This window comes from Herpailurus yagouaroundi, unplaced genomic scaffold, assembly GCF_014898765.1.
Source record: "Herpailurus yagouaroundi ecotype Mexico unplaced genomic scaffold, PumYag 184, whole genome shotgun sequence".
NCBI lineage: Eukaryota > Metazoa > Chordata > Mammalia > Carnivora > Felidae > Herpailurus > Herpailurus yagouaroundi.
In genome coordinates this window covers 19,540,598-19,558,331 of record NW_024412415.1, presented here as the reverse complement: position 1 = coordinate 19,558,331, position 17,734 = coordinate 19,540,598, and the positions used below count along the sequence as shown (strand labels likewise).

The window sequence follows — 17,734 nt, the reverse complement described above, 5'->3', positions numbered from 1 at the left end:
CATCCACTCCTTTTCACACTGAATTGTCTTAGGGCTCTAGTATATTCAGGGACCAGAAGTCCCTTCCTTCCTCCCTACCTCTTCCTGGGCAGGTGATGTCTGCCCTGCCCTGAAATACGATATTAGATTTCAGTCAACCTGCTTTGCATGTTGTGAGAAGCTGCTTTGTGTCAGGTACCCTGCTAAGCCCTAGAGATACAAAGACAGCCAGGGTGGCATAGTAAAGCTGGAAGACAACGGACCTTAGTCAAAGAAGCACATTACAATGGTCCATCCTGGAGGCACATGAAAAGGCTCTCGGAGCACAGATGCTATAAACAGGAAAGATGACTGAAGGCCATGAACAGTGGACAGGAAAGAGTTAAAGATATTTCCCACCGGTCCCAGTCTGCACTGTTTCATTGCAAAGTCACATGCATACAGTTTCTGTTCTGTGAGAATGAACACAGAAGACAAAACAAAACAAAACAAAACAAAACAAAACAACAAACAAAAAACCCCAACATCTTAAACCAAATACTGTGTTTTCTGGTGGAGGATACCAATATTCTTGCTGCCCTCTCTTTTTGTCCAGAATCATAAGGCAAAGACTGATATCCCTATGAGAACGCAGGGCCGCTCTGTGACTGTATCAAATCTCCTATGACAGGTATGCATTGCACAAGGTCTCTCTCTTCTTTGGCATTTGGCATAGCTGCAATTCCGAATTTTAAAAAATGCGATAGCTTGATGATTTTCTATAATGTGACACTGTAATAGTCACAGATCAGGGCTTGCTTGTTTCTCCCATCTTTGCACCTTTAGCACCCATCACAAGACCTGCCACATTAAAACACTCAATAAATAGGTGTCAGAGAAGAGCCAATAAATGATAATACCATTATCAGCTAGGTATCTCCATAAATTTAGATACAATGTTTCATATAATCCTTACAGTAATCCTTTTTTAAATATAAGATCACTGAGTCTTTGAGAGCTGAAAAATGGGAGGTGTATGATTTGAACCCAGGTCCACCTGGCTTGCTGCAGCCACACTCTTAGCTACACTGTCATATAATAAGATCTATTAGGGGAGGGGGTTGATACAGCAAGTTTCCAGAAACAAGGGCTGGAAGCAACAGACAGAATGAAAGGTCATTTTTAGCAAGTGCATCGGGCACCGAATGTGGAAGTGCCGAATTCCTGCTGATTTCCATTCCACAAAGACAAATTGGAAATCACTTAAATATCCAAAGTAAGAAAATTGTTAAGTCAGTTATGGCTATGGCACATCTGTGTGGTATGAATACTATTTAATCATCAAGTCATATTTTATGAGAATATGGGGAAATGTTCGAGATATATCATTAGATAGAAAAGGCAGATTATAAAAAAGGCTATATACTATAACTTGACTTTATTTTGTTTTGTTTTGATATATTCATTTTTTAATTTTTATTTTTTGAAGTAATACATGTATAGAACTTAAAAACTAACATACTAGTACAAGGCTTGTTACAAGAAACAGTGATCCCTTGACTCTCCTTTTCCTCCTCAGGAGCCCTTCTCTAAGAATAAATCAGAGATAAAGAATATTTAAATTCTTTAACTGTTTCTTCTTGCATTTGCCTTCATGTTTCAGACCAGTACCACCAAGAGACCAGGCACGGATCTGGTACCAGATCCAGGCATGGTTTCAGATCTAGGCACGGATCTGGTTCTAGCAGATCAGATCACTCCTGCTGGACAAAACAAGTATTTCTTTCTTGGGATCTTCTAAGACTGAACCATTAATATGGTGCTTACTTGCTGATGTGAGATGACTCATTTATATCAGACACAGGATAAGTTCAGGCCCTGGACTTCCAACTTTCCACTGTTGACCCTTGGCTTAGAGCTGCACCAAGAAGCCTGTGCAATGGATCTCACCCATCCATGTTCCAATTATCCTGCTACTTCAGGTCTACAGCATCCAAACATGGGCGTGTGGTTTTGGTGGTGATGGTGGAAATTCTTTCGCCTGTATGCCCTCTGCCAATGGCACTATCCACTGTCAAGCAGTCCTACAGAAGTGCTGTGCCCCGCCCCCCCCCAGGGTTCTTGAGACTGTTGCTCCTGAATACCAACAGGCCCTTCTCATCCGTTTGCTCTAATTGCCTCCAGTGCATGAAGACATATCAATCTCCAGGGTCAGTCTTCAGCTGTGCTAGACAAGAGATAGTCTCTGTTAATGTAACACCCCATCAGCTTTTCGAGTCACTGGAAAACAGTATTCACAGAAAGTAATGGTTTAACCAGCATTAAATACGTAGAATTAGGGAACTGTAAAGTAAGATCTATATTATTTCAATACAGATTCTGAAGAAATAGTGCCTTATGAGTAATAACAGTACTGCTATCTTTTTTCTCAGGGCAGTGAAGAGATATGAAATTAGCCAAGAATGGAACTGTTGACAATAAAGAACACAATGCTATGGTTTCTGTGCCTGAACTAGAAGAGGTGTTCCTGGACACTATGATACTTCCCAAATGTAAATACCTCTTCTTTTCTCTACATCTGCAAATAAATCAAATCCTGATATCTTTCATGGGCCCATGAACTTTATCACACACCTTACACTGAATTGTTTATGTAAAAAAAAAAGGCACTACAAAAGTATTATCCTGTATCCTACATACCTTAGGGGAGGCTCTATTTATAACTTGCAGGGTTGCTACTTCAGGATTTCATAATTTTAGACATTATCTATTGAGCTCCTTCTCTAGAAGATCAGAAATGATCTTTCTTAAACTTCTTCAGCTTCACATATATATACATTTATATACGTGTGTGTGTGTGTGTGTGTGTGTGTGTGTGTGTAAATTCCGACACCAAAGTAAATAGCAGGTTTGCTTCCACAACATTGCTAACATACCAGAGTCTCTGAGGAAGTGCTAGGTTTATTTTCACAGCCAATTTTTGCCTTTTGGATGCCCTGGGTCCTGGCTTCATTCCCAGATTAGGTCTTGGCTCCTGCTAAGAGTCAACCAACTGCTAAAAATGCAGAGACTTAGAAGCCAAAGGACTGGAAAAGAAGAGCTTGAAGAACGAGCCAGCCTGTCAAGGATCCAACAGGCTGTAACTGGTGGAGGGGGGCTCCTGCCAACTATCACAGGGATTCCAGAGTAGACCACAGAACATCTGGGACAGGCTGCGGAAGTTCAAGGGTGGAACTGTTCCAAACGTGATTCCTGACTGTAATCTAACTCCAATTCTTTTCATCTGATTATGTTTCATGAGTTTCTTACTTTGTCTCTTCCTCTCATAGTGTTTTTTTCCCATTTTCCACACCCTTCAACAACAACTCCCACTATTAGCAGATAATAAAATTCCTTTCTGCCTTATTCAATGGCCCCAGCAGAACATAAGTTCACTTTATTAGTTATGCCTTACTAGTTGCCCTAAAAGTCTATACCCAGGGTAGAGCATAAGCCTGAGAAGTTTATAGGTCCCAATAAGATTAGCCTTCTACAGGGGCGCCTGGGTGGCGCAGTCAGTTAAGCGTCTGACTTCAGCCAGGTCACGATCTCGTGGTCCGTGAGTTCGAGCCCCGCGTCAGGCTCTGGGCCGATGGCTCAGAGCCTGGAGCCTGTTTCTGATTCTGTGTCTCCCTCTCTCTCTGACCCTCCCCTGTTCATGCTCTGTCTCTCTCTGTCCCAAAAATAAATAAACATTGGAAAAAAAATTAAAAAAAAAAGATTAGCCTTCTACAAACTCTATAGAAATCAGAGCTCCTTAGGAAGCCCAAGACCTTTGCTGAAATATGAGGGTTATACAGTGTCAGCTTTCCTATGTTCATAGATGCAGAACATTGAGCAATAAAGAACAAAAAGAGTGTTGAGGAAACAATATGTAGAGGTGGGGTGCTGAGCAATAAGGAATATGGAGAAACAGCCTGTCCTAGGAATCAGAGGCAGCAATTTCAACTACAACTCTCCCACAACCCCATCTCTAAATATAGGTGGGAGAAAAGCCTCTCATAATGGAATGACTGGGTTAATAGTAGCATTTTGTCTCAGGAAGCATTTTCCCTTTCGGAAATGTTCCCCATTCTGATTTATTACTTTACTCTTAATTTAGCCTAGACCAAACATTTAATTTTAAAAGTACTTTGCTGGGACATTCTATATGCCTACATATTTAAAAGTAATAAATCCACAAGGAGTCGTTGTGGTATCAGAAGTGTCTTGACTGTGGTAGCAAATACATGAATCTATGCAGGTAATAAAATGTACAGAACTTAACACACACATAAATAACAATGAGTACAAGTAAAACTGGGGAAATCAGAATACAATCTTTGGGTTGTACAAATGTCAGTATCTTGGTCGTGATGTCATGTCATGTTTTGCAAAATGTTATCTTTGGGGTAAATTAGGCAAAGTGTACAAGAGATCCCTCAGTATTATTTCTTACATCTTCATGTGAATCTGCAATGATCTCAAATTACAAATAATATTTACAAATAATAATGAATCAGGGGTTCCTGGGTGGCTCAGTCAGTTAAGCATCCAACTTCTGCTCAGGTCATGATCTCATGGTCCATGAGTTCAAGCCCTGCGTTGGGCTCTATGCCGTCAGTTTGTGGAGCCTGCTTCGGATTCTGTGTCTCCCTCTCTCTCTGCCCCTCCCCCATTCACGCACTGTCTCTGTCTGTCTCTTAAGAAACGAATAAACGTTAAAAAAATTAAAAAATAATAATAATGAATCAAGCTAACAACACGCTAAATACAATACAGTCTATCCTCATCTTTTGAAATATGCCACATAACTACCTAGAATTTCAGGTTTCATTTTGATATTCTCTCACCCCTTGGAGTTTTATACTCTAGGGTACCCATCCCTGGTGTACCCCTCTTTTCTCACCTCAGGCTGCACCTGCACTGCACAAGATGACTGAAATGCACACTGTGGATCCTCAGTGGAACATACCCCTTTCATCTGTCCATATACCTTTCATCTCTGACACAGCCCCTCAGAGCCCCACAAACTTGAAATTCTAGAGACCTCAGTGCTCAGAGCTGGGCTGTGGGGCAGAGTTGGGGCACTTTAGCCTCTGAATGGATGCATCTCCTTGACCCTGTTAACTTCACATCTTGTGGAGGGCCATAATCAGAAAAGGACCAGGGTGAGGCCCAGGCCAGTGGTCTCTCTTGTCAAAGTCTAAGTGGGGGAGGTGTCAATCATTATTACCATTTTGTAGATAAGAAAATAGAGACTTAGAAAAATTTTGCCTCATGCAACTGATAACAATGAAGCCAGATCTCTCAGGGTTTAGGGGTCTATTGGAAACCTGAGTAAAACATCCACTCCACTGTCATTAAGGAGTCTACCGAGGGCCTTCCAATCTTTTCACAGCTGTCATAATTATAAGCTGGATATACAAGTTGTCTTTCTCAGGATTTATATAATTAATTTAATGGGACAGATTAGTATTGAAATTGAATTCAATTCAAGAGACATTCATTGAAAACCTATGCCACAGTTGTTTAGACACTGCTCATTATTTTCAGGGCCAGCTCATTTATCTTGATTAATTCAGGTGCCAACTCTGCAACATAAAAAATAGGTGCTAAACTTAAATAAATGTATTATGCAGTCACCATTACAAATAGTAATGCTTTAGCAGGCATTCCTGAGACACTTCTATGCATTTTGTTCTATTTTTTCATTATTTCCAGAAATTTCTCTCTAGTTCTTAAATAATAAGATGATTAGATAGAATGATATACAATATTCACCCTCTTTTCCTCCAGATAGAGAGGTGGAAATGAGTTAGACAAAGTGGAAGGTGGATAGTGGAAAGAAATGGAAGCTGGCAAGAATAACAGAAAGCTTAAGAGTTAGAAATGCTTCCTAATTTGTCAACTATAGCCCTCCTAGGACCTCTCAATACAAAACTTTAAAAAATATCAGACACATTCTTCCTTCTTCTGGTCAAAATATCATATTCTGTTCCTTTGGGTGTCCCCACTATTTCCTACTGATAGAGTGGTTTAGAGATATTGGACTGACTTTACCCTACATCATGTTGAGTGAGTTGAATGCTCTATCCTGTCAGCTGGGGAAAAACAAATTCTCCTTCACCCTCAGTGGGATTATAAGTGGAATCCCCAGAAACAAGGACAGAGGGAACCTTCTTGCCACAGTGCACCGTGAACATTTATCTTGTATCTCTTCCAATAGTCATTTGTGGAGATGAAGTTGTAAGAAGAAAATATGTGCACTTGAGCTCATGGATTTGGGGCATCTTTTCTAGCAGAGGCTTCCTCTTCTGGATTCTCTGCATTCCATTTAGATAAGGTTTTGGAGTCAGATATCTTCAAGTAAGAAAAGTGTTACTTTAGTAAGACAGCATCATACAAAATTAGGAAATCATTCTCAAAATAATGGATTTAGTTGGGAGAAACCAAGAATGTTAATGTATATGAAGTTGCCTGCAATATTAAATAAAATATAAAACATACTGGACATGGATTAAATCAGCCAATGAGATGAGCTGGAGATCACAAAGCATTGAACAAGTGGAGAGGAGTGGAATGGTGCCGAACAAGGAGCTCAGAGTAAAGATGAGGAAGCACGAATTCAGTGATGTATATCAGTGAGGCAGAGATGGGCCTTCTAGACTGGACAACTTCTATAAGCAGGAGCGCCTCCTCTCTCCACACTTGCCACCTAGTCTCCTAGTCTCAACACAGCCACCAACTCTGTCCCCTATTCTAAAGGTTTCCTGATAAGATAATAGAAACTTAGAAAAAGTTTCCTATCTACTTGAAACTCAAAGACTTACCATGCCACCCAGTCTTACATGATTGGGTCCCTGGCTCTCTCTTCAATTACACTCTTCAATCTTTCTTTCTCCTAGTTTGTTTCCCTCATCCCCTTTGGTCAGCTTACTATTTCAGAAATACTTCAAGCGTGTTCCCACTTCAACAACTCTGCATTTGTTCTGCCCTCTGCCTGAAATGCCCTTTCCCTAAATAGTCACACAACTTCCTCCTTCAATTATTCAAGTCCGTATTCAAATGCCCACATTATCCAGGAAAGCTTCCTTAACCACTCTATCCAAAATAGCACATATACTCACCTAAATTGCTCTCTCTTCTCCTCCTTGCCTCCTTATTATGTCTTCACAATAAGGGTTCCTAACTGATAGCATGTTATTTTGTTCATTCCTTGTTGGAACCCCATACTGGCTTTAAATTCCATGAAAGCAGAAACTTTGTTTACATTGCCTGTGCATCAGCAATGCCTGCAACATACCCAGCATGTGGTAAGCACTCAGAAGCATTTGTAGAATGAAGTATGGTGAGTGGTTCATAGTGGACTATTATGTGAAAGGTAAGTTTGGCCAAATGAATGAGGTAAAAGCCATCAAAAGTTTTGAAACATAACATGAGTTGACAAAATGGAGGCAATGGATTTTCTGAAGAACAGAGTTTAAGCCCCAAGATCCATCATAGTTCCTAGCACACAGTAAGATGTTCATTTATTGTTTTCATGATGATGTTAGATGTTAAACAAAACAGAGAAATTCCTTTTCTGTTACATGATGGGACAAGGAAAATGCACTGACCCAGAATGAAAGATTGACATTCCCCTGCACAGAACATAGGAGCTACTACGAACTGAATTGCTGTCCTCCCAAAATTCATATGTTGAAGCCCTAACTCCCAATATAACTATATTTGGAAATAAGGTCTTTAGGAGGTAATTAAAATTAAATAATATCATAATGGCAGAGCCCCAATCAGATAGAAATGTGGCTTTTTAAGAAGAGGAAGAGCAATGCCTGGGTGGCTCAGTCAGTTGAGCATCCAGCTCTTGAAGTTAGCTCTGATCATGATCCCAGGGATGGGAGACTGAGTCCTGCATCGGGGCTCAAGAATCCTGCTTGGGATTCTCTCTCTCTCTCTGTCTCTCTCTTTCTCTCTCTCTCTCTCTCCCTCCTTCCCTCCCTCTTCTCCTCTATTCAGCTCACATGCTCTGTCTCTCAAGAAGAGGAAGAAGGTGGAGGAAGAGGAGGAGGAGGGGGGAGAAGAAAAAGAAGAAGAAGAAGAGCTATCTCTCTCTGTCCCTCTGTTTCTATTTCTTTATCTTGTGAAGACACAGCAAAAAGGTGGCCATCTGCCAGCCAGGAAAATAACTTTCACCACAAACCAAATCTGCCAACAACCTCAATCTTGGACTTCCAGCCTTCAGAAAGGTAAAAAACAAATTTCTGCTCTTTAAGCCACTCAGCTTGTGGTATTTTGTTGCAGCAAGCTGACCTGATAGGAGTCTTCTGGTATTTCTATTCCACATTATTAGAGCTTCTTTCCTGCTGATGAAGTCTTCTGGGAACTCTATCCTGAATGAAATAAGATAGCAACTGGTGATGAGCAGTAAATGGACTGTTTCTCTTGGAGACACTGGCTTTAAATCACATATCTATCAATGAGGCAGCCAGCATAAGGACCCCATTATAAGTGCCCCCTGAAGACTCATTGTGGGAAGAATGTCTAATTTCCCTTGGGACAAGTAACCAATTTTCACTTATATTATGCTTTCTCACAGATGAGGAGAGTTGTCCTCAGCTGTTTATACCAGTGTTCTAAGATACTCTAGAAAAAGCATTTTAAATGGCTTCCATGATCAAAGCAATATTTGAGGCAATGTGTTATCTGTATATTTTTTTGTAACAAAGAGTGTGTAACAATTTTGTAGTCATAAAAATTATTAAAAATTATTAAAAGTTAATTTCAAAAGAAAAGCAGGATATACATATACACATACATTATTATTATTATTATTATTATTATTATTATAACAAATGTTGAAAATATATGAGAAAAAAGCCTAAGAGCAAATCACCAACAGTGGTTTGTCTTGGATGGTGTTAGCTAATGCTTACTGAACACTTTTTGGGATCAGATGATTTACCTGAATGGCTCATTTCATTTCTTAGCAACCATATAGTATAGTTACTATTAACATTATGTCTATTTTACAAATAAAGAAACTGAGGCACAGACAAGTACAGTACCATTCCCAACATCATATAGTTTGGTGGCACCGTTGGGATTTGAACCTAGTCAATTTGACACTAAAATCTGTGTTCCTACCATACATATACTGTCAAAGATACAGTATTTTATTCCTTTGGGTTTACTTTTACAGTGGAAAAAAAATAGGATTCTCCGTATTTCTTGTCTGTTGTATAGAAAAAGAAAATAGTATTAAAGGATCAATATAAAAAATTCAAGGCAATGGACAAAATATACACTAAAATCACAACCTGTTTATAGAATTCTGCCTTGCATAAATAAAATTCCATTGCCCACTTCTTGCTGAGATTGTTTTTAGAGAACAGACACCTGCATAAGTCCTGATGGAATGGCCCTCACCTTGGAAAGATGGCCTGCTGTGACTGCATCTGCAATCTAATCATGATTTTCAAAAGAATTAAACTAGAAAAAGAAAACCAGAGTCTCATGAAGTATGTGATTTGAAAAAAATAATAATGGTGAAATCAGTTTGTCTTTTTAAAATAATTAATCGATTCTGTTTAATTTTTAATATTTTTCTAAGGGAAATATATCACTTAAAAAGTATAGATTTTTAAATGTTATATTTTTCTGAAAGAAACATTGACCCTTTAAGTAGGAAAAATTAAATAAGGCATTGTGGTATCAACTGAAACTCAGCAACTATAAGGTTTTTTAGAAAGAAAGCTACAGAGGGGCACGTGGGTGTCTCAGTTGGATTAATTGTTCGACTCTTGGCTTTGGCTCAGGTCATGATCTCACGGTTCTCGTGAGTTCAAGCCCCACATCGCTGCTTGGGATTCTCGGTCTCCCTCTCTCTCTGCCCCTCCCCGACTCATTCTCTATCTCTCTCTCTCTCTCTCAAAAAAAAAAAAAAAAAAAACCTAAAAAAAAAAAAGAAATCTACAGAGAAAGGAGTATATTGAAATCTGTATATGAGGTATCTGGAAGAATCAGTGACTATAGGCTCCATTTTACACATGAATCAGTTTAGAACCAGATCTAAGGAGGGCCATAATTTGGGGTGAGTTCTGGTAATATTGTACACTGCTACCATCCATGAGGTAGTCCAGTGTCTCACCTGCATGTTTTGCATGATCTTAGGAAGAGGTCAAAGATTTTTTAAGTTTACTTCTAATCAATATTACATTATAAAGAAAAACATACATATATGGGAAATAAGACAAATAATATTTATTTAGAATTGGAAAAGATACATCTCATTAACTTTTGACAAAAGATCACTGAGTGCTATAAACCCATTACTTACCATACTTGGTTGAAAGCCCCTGCTTGCTGTCACTCGGCCACTTATCCAGTATTCTATATATTTTTGTGATTCATTTATTAAGTTTAAATTAACAGGAATATGTTATAGACTCTCCTGTAAAGAGCACATGTTTTATAAGTACACACTTAATAATGACTAACACTGTTTCTTCTTTTTGCTGTTAATTTCTACAGAGTTGGTTAAATTGCACTCTTAACATCCACTTAAGTGTGTTCCAGCGTAGAACAAAATGTTCCCAAATTACATGTTCTGAACTATAGAGAGCCAGCTTTGGTCAATTAGGATGGATTCCTCCCTCTCAGATGTTGATACAATACGGCTGTTCCATCAAATGCATAATTATAAATTAATGGTTTTAACCATGAAATGAAATCACTAATGTAGCCATATATAATATTTCTGAGGGATACATGTCTCTATCACACTAATTAAGGCACATCTGAATGATCTGTACAGTCAAAATTTGTCTATGCAAAAAAAAAATCCTAAAGTATATAATAAAAATGGAACTAATGCTGAATCTTGAACCCTGTCTTATTCTAGCTGTAAAAACTGTTACAATCCACAGAAATATGATCTAATTAAAGAAAATTTCCATGTCTCATCTCACTACAAGATGATTTTACAAAATAATTTTGCTTATTATATTTAATAACTGGACAGTTAAATATATTTAGGAGAAAGATGTAACTTTTTTAATTTTAAAATGTTAACTTTTCTAATGCAAGGGACTTTTCTCCAATATTTACTTTTAGTTGTCCACTTTTATTTATTTATTTTTTTAATTTTTTTTTCAACGTTTATTTATTTATTTTTGGGACAGAGAGAGACAGAGCATGAACGGGGGAGGGGCAGAGAGAGGGGGAGACACAGAATCGGAAACAGGCTCCAGGCTCCGAGCCATCAGCCCAGAGCCTGACGCGGGGCTGGAAATCACGGACCGCAAGATCGTGACATGGCTGAAGTCGGACGCTTAACCGACTGCGCCACCCAGGCACCCCAGTTGTCCACTTTTAAATATCTAGGAGCATTTGAATAAAAAGTATGAAGGACATTCCAATAAAGAATTTTAATTTGTGGGGCGCCTGGGTGGCTCAGTCGGTTGAGCAACCGACCTTGGCTCAGGTCATGATCTCATGGTTTGTGAGTTTGAGCCCCGCATCAGGCTCCATGCTGACAGCTCAGAGCCAGGGGCCTGCTTCGGATTCTGTGTCTCCTTCTCTCTCTCTGCCCCTCCCTCACTCATGCTCAGTCTCTGTCTGAGAAATAAACATTAATTTTTTTTAAAATAATTTTAATTTGTTTTGTTTCTTCCTTTCCACATATGAATGAAATCCTATGGTATCTGTCTTTCTCTGACTTACAAAGGACAAGGGTGAAAAAAAAAAAGAAAGAGAGAGAGAGGCAAGCCAAGAAGCAGACACTTAACTATTGGGAACAAATTGATTCTAGAAGTTACTAGCGGGGAGGTATGTGTGGGGTTGAGTTAAATAGGTGACGGGGATTAAGGAGTGCACTTACGCTGAGCACCAGGTGTAGTTTGGAAGTGTTGAATCACTATATTGTACCCTGGAAACTAATATTACACTGTATGTTACCTAACTGGAATTTAAATAAAAACTTAAAAAAAAGAATTTTAATTTAAATGCAGTGGAAAGTTCTTAAAGGGTTATCATAAAATTACCAAATGAATAAGATTTACAATCAAAAGATCATGGCCACTGGTATAGGGAGAAAGAGGTTTAAGAGTGAAAGCTGAGAGCTGATTGAAAGGCAGTTTCTCCTTCTTTCCTGGGAAAGGATGGTATATGAACTGGGGTTGGTGGCTGTAAGAATTCACAGAGGGGGGCACCTGGGTGGCTTAGCAGGTGGAGCCTCGGCTCTTGGTTTCAGCTCAGATCATGATCTCACAGTTCGTGAGTTCAAGCCCTGCATTAGGCTCTGTGCTGACAGGGCAGAGTCTGCTTGGAATTCTCTCTCTCTCTCTCTCTCTCTCTCTCTCTCTCTGCCTCTTAAAATAAAAAAAAATTGACACAGGAAGTGGATATGAAATATATTTTAGAAGTAGAATTAACAGAACTTAGGTTAAATCATGTAAGTCAGTGAAATGACTCTTAGGTCTTTGTTTTGTTTTGTGTTTTGCTTGACTGGTTAAATGAATAATGGTGCCATTAAATTAAGAAGGCTGAAGGAAGGATAGAACTGGGAACATTAAGATTCTACTTCTACATGTACAGTTTGCATTACTCTTCAGATATTTAGTTGAGTTTTCAAGTAAGCTATTGATATGAAAGTTTGGAACTGATAGGAGATATAAGAGCTGGAGATATAGACATAGATTAATCAATATCAGATGGTATTAAATCCATGGGACTAGAAGAAACGACGTATGGAGTGATGATAGTGAACGAATAACATTTGACTCTATTCAGATGCTCTCTTTCATTTGGGGGTCAAGTAGAGGAAAAGCTGCAAGTAAGGAGACCAAGAAGTAGTAGCCAGTGACACAGGAGGAAAGCCAGGAGAGTGTGACATCCGAGGAGGGAGAGAAGAAAGCTTTCTCAGACACATTCACTAACGTGCTTATTTGAACCAGGCCTTTCAGTGGCTCATACCTGCAATGCAAAAAAGTTTTAAAAAGGAAACATAAAGAATAACTTTGTAACAGGGGAAAAAAGAGAAATAATTTGGATCACGATTAAAGAGACAATTTAATCCCTTTATTGACTACACGGGCATTTACTAACTACAGGTTAAACTGGGGGCTTGCGAACCTGAGACCAAGGGAGAGGAAGTTGAGAAAGCTGTTCCCAGACATCTCCCCATGCCAGTATCTGGAAGAACAAACTTAAAGGAGTCTTTTCCACTTGCAGGACAGTAGTCACTTCAAGTCACAGCTTGGCCAACAAGGGCTGAGGTTAACATTCAGAAACAGGAGAAAATGACAAACAAAGCAGGGTATGAGAGCGATGAGAGCAGTGCTCCCTCCCTCTCTTCGCCACCCCACTCATCTCCCATAAAGGACTGCATGAAGTAGCCAGATAGTAGGTACTGTAGGGACAAATACAAATGAAATACAGGAGGCTTAATGTTCTCTCTTGCAAATAAATGAAGAGATTTCCCTGTCCTCCTTTTTCTTTGAGCATTTACTTAGAAAAATTATAACTTTAAGTACTATCTCCTTTGAAATGTATGTAAATCCCTTTGAAGACTAGATCAACATTTTGTCAGCTTTATAATCTGGGAAACTCTTTCTCAAGGACTCAGAGCCATCTGTTTGAAATGTAAACATCAAGGAAGGTAACGCCACTATCTCCCACTTTCTGTGGGAGGGTCACTTCCCTGTGCAGCTTGCTCCAGTTGCAAAACTGTCTCATGTTATAAAGACATGAAAAGTTTGGTTTTCCTCTGGATAAACACAGCACAGATGGTCACCCCAATTTCTAAGTAAGGTTGGGATGAACTGTATGTGACAAATGGTGTTGTCAAGACCGCTTATTTGAGAACTAGTTATTTTTTATTTTGAGAACATGTAAGTAATGGGTTGTACCTGCTTGGTTATATAAAAGGTTTGGGGGTGGGGGATGCTCTGTCTGTGCAATCTGTTAGTTGATCTCCTGAGATACACATCACATTCTGTTTTAATGCTTATTCAATAGTAAAGCTTCTTCCTTCTCAACTATGTGGAGAGGATTTCTGGGTTGGAGGAGATTGTGTTTATATTATAATACCTATTTCCCATTTAGATTAACCATCTTCCTTAATGAAAATTAACAATAAAAATCCTCCTATTCCTACCAAGTGATAAAGGAAAAAAAAACTGGTAGGTGGATTGTGTACAAGGAAACTTTGCAAATTTTCAACGCACGAATCTTGACCAGACAGCTTTCCTAACTTTTTTTTCCCCAAAATGATACATTATGTAACATGGTAATTAACATCTATGCTATATAATGAGATAAATTATATGCAAGAATAAAAGGATTTTAAATTAGAGGAAAAGTACACTTTATAAGTCAATTTTATTCTACAATTAAACAAATACAGACTTAGTAATTTATGTGTTTCATCTGCTGAGTAGGCGAGGGCTAACCAAACCGACTGAGATAGTTGCTGTTCCGAAGGTGCTCAGAGTCTAGCTGGGAAGAGACTCTTGCATCCTTAATTAATTTTGAATACATAAATAGTAACAAGTAGAAATGTCTTAATTCCGAGTAGAAACGTCTTCATCCCTAAATAGATAATTTCCAATTATATCTATAGATTGTTTCAGTCATTTTGCTTTCATTTCATATTCTAACTCTTTTTCCAATTATGGTGAGATGGGAGGCCAAAACACTAAGCTGTGAGTAGGAATTTAAACTGTAAAATTTTTGGGGCGCCTGGGTGGCTCAGTCGGTTAAGCGTCCGACTTCAGCTCAGGTCATGATCTCACGGCTAGTGAGTTCGAGCCCCGTGTCAGGCTCTGTGCTGACAGCTCAGAGCCTGGAGCCTGTTTCAGATTCTGTGTCTCCCTCTCTCTCTCTGACCCTCCCCCGTTCATGCTCTGTCTCTCTTTGTCTCAAAAGTAAATAAACGTTAAAAAAAATTAGAAAAAAAAATAAACTGTAAAATTTTCTATGTGTCTAAGTTATGGAGGAGAATATTTTTTAATAAGTGACAATCTTGGACAAGAATCACCAAGGTTTTCCTAATGGGAAGGATGAAAAAAACCTTTGATTCCAACGCAGGTTAAATTCAATCTGTAGCCCATAAATTATGGTGGAAAATGGAAGGAAAGAAAACAGAAGTACTATATGGGTCTTCAATTTGTCCTCCTGACCACAAAATGCAACCATCCAAGTTGAATTCCTATTCCAAACAGGGTTTTTTAAAAATCAAGAATGCAAAACCAGTGCAGCCACTCTGGAAAACAGTATGGAGGTTCTTCAAAAATAAGAATAGAACTACCCTATGACCCAGAAATTGCACCACATTTACCCAAAGGTTACAAAAATACTGACTCGAAGGGACACATGCATGCTGGTATTGATAGCAGTGTTATCAATAATAGCCAAATTATGGAAAGAGCCCAAATTCATTCATCAACTGAAGAATGGATAAAGAAGATGTGGTATATAAATACAAAAGAATATTACTCAGCCATCAAAAATAATGAAATCTTGCCATTTGCAATGATGTGGATGGAGCTAGAGTGTATTATGCTAAGCAAAGTAAATCAGTCAGAGAAAGACAAATGCCATACGATTTCACTGATATGTGGAACTGAGGAAATAAACCAAATGAACATAGAGGGAAAACCACAAAGCAGACTCCTAACTACAGAGAACACACTGAGGTTTACTGGAGGGGAGGTGGGGGAGAGATGGGTTAAATGGGTGATGGGTATTGAGGAGAGCACTTGTGATGAGCACTGGGTATTGTATGCAAGCAATGAATCACTAAATTCTACACCTGAAACTACTATTACACTGTAGGCTAACTAACTGGAATTTAAATTAAAAAATTGATAAAAAAAAAAAAAAAGAATAGAGCCATATTTGAAAATACGTGAGCTTTGGGGCGCCTGGGTGGCGCAGTCGGTTAAGTGTCCGACTTCAGCCAGGTCGCGATCTCGCTGTCCGTGAGTTCGAGCCCCGCGTCAGGCTCTGGGCTGATGGCTCAGAGCCTGGAGCCTGTTTCTGATTCTGTGTCTCCCTCTCTCTCTGCCCCTCCCCTGTTCATGCTCTGTCTCTCTCTGTCCCAAAAATAAATAAACGTTGAAAAAGAAAAAAAAAATTAAAAAAAAAAAAAAAGAAAATACGTGAGCTTTCACAGAGTCAGAATGTTTTGAACAGAATGAAGTGAACAATGACTTCACTGTGTGGACTGACTCTTCCTTTCATGAACAATTTCTCTGTAGCATATGTTGCTGTTTGATAACATTTTACCTACAGTAGAATTTGTTTCAAAATCAGAGTCAATTCCAACAAACCTTGTCCCTTGCTTTATCAGTTAAGTTTATGTAATATTCTAAGTCCTTTGTTGTCATTTCAACAGTCTTCATGGCATATTCACCAGGACCAGGTGCCATCTCAAGAAACCACTTTCTTTGTTCAGCCATAAGTAACAGCTCCTCATCAAAGTTTTATCATAAGTTTGCAGCAATTCGGTCATATCTTCAGGCTCCACTTGCAATTCTAGTTCTCTTGCTATTTCCACCAAATCTATTGTTACTTTGTCCACTGAAGTCTTGAACCCCTCAAATTCATTCATGAGGGTTACAATAAATTTCTTCCAAACTCCCATTCATGTTGATATTTTGACCTCATTCTATGAATCATAAATGTTCTTAACAGCATATAGAATGATGAATGCTTTCTAGAAAGTTTTCAATTCACTTTGCCAAGATCCACCAAGGGAATCACCATCTTTGGCAGCTACAGTTTATAAAATGTATTTCTTAAATAATGAGGCTTAAAAGTCAAAATTATTCCTTGATCCGTGGGCTGCAGGGTGGATGTTGTGTTAGCAGGCATGAAAACACTAACCTCATTGTACATCTTATCAGAGCTCTTGGAGGACAAGATGCACAGTCAGTAAGCAGTAATGTTTTGAAAGAAGTTGTTTTTTTTTTTTTTTGCTCTGCAGTAGGTGACATCGTGGGCTTAAAATATTCAGTAAACTGTTGTAGACAACTGTTGTAGACAGTTGTTGTAGACAACCATCCAGGTTTGGTTGTTCCATTTAAGGAGCATCAGTCGAGTAGATTTAGCATCATTCTTAACGGCCCTAGGGCTTTCAGAATGATAAATAAGCATTGAATTCATCAGGTGCATTAGCCCCTAACAAGAGAGTCAGCCTGTCATCTGAAGCTTTGAAGCCAGGCATTGACTTCTCCCCAGTTACAAAAGTCCTAGATGGCATCTTCTTCCAATATAAAGCTGTTTCATCTTACATTGAAAATCTGTACCCACCTTCATTAATTATCTTATCTAGACCTTCTGGATAATTAATTATCTTATCTAGACCTTATGATGCAGCTTCTACATCAGCACTTGCTGTTTCATCTTGTACTTTTACATTATGGAGAGGGCTTCTTTCTTAAACCACATGAACCAACCTCTCTTAGCTTCAGACTTTTCTTCCGCACCTTCCTCATCTCTCAGCCTTTGTAAAATTGACGACAGTCAGGGCCTCACTCTGAATTAGGCTTTGGTTTAAGAGGACTTGTGGCTTGTTTAACCTTCTATCCAGACCACTCAGACTTTTTCCCTATTATCAACAAGGCTGTTTGGCTTTCTTATCATTTGTGTGTTCGCTAGAGTAGCATTTGTAAATTTCTTCAAGAACTCTTCCTCTGCCTTCACAACTTGGCAAAGTGTTTGATGCACAGGTTTAGTTTTTGGCCTAGCTCAG

General features: G+C 38.8%; 2 long non-coding RNA genes across 3 annotated transcripts; both read right to left on the bottom strand.

Annotated features, from left to right (window-relative positions):
- Positions 1 to 1,364: 1,364 nt before the first annotated feature.
- Positions 1,365 to 14,781, bottom strand: LOC121041727 (uncharacterized). 2 transcript variants are annotated; one of them, XR_005795829.1, is made up of 4 exons: positions 13,111 to 14,781; positions 10,316 to 10,429; positions 8,290 to 8,369; positions 1,365 to 2,185 (listed from the first exon to the last, which is right to left on the bottom strand). It is a non-coding gene; the product is annotated as an uncharacterized LOC121041727 (long non-coding RNA). The 2 variants fall into 2 exon arrangements; XR_005795828.1 differs by lacking the exon at positions 13,111 to 14,781 and having other exon boundaries at positions 10,316 to 11,091.
- A 2,177-nt stretch (positions 14,782 to 16,958) lies between these two features.
- LOC121041728 (uncharacterized) lies at positions 16,959 to 17,734 on the bottom strand. Its single transcript, XR_005795830.1, has 2 exons — positions 17,347 to 17,734; positions 16,959 to 17,316 (listed from the first exon to the last, which is right to left on the bottom strand). It is a non-coding gene; the product is annotated as an uncharacterized LOC121041728 (long non-coding RNA).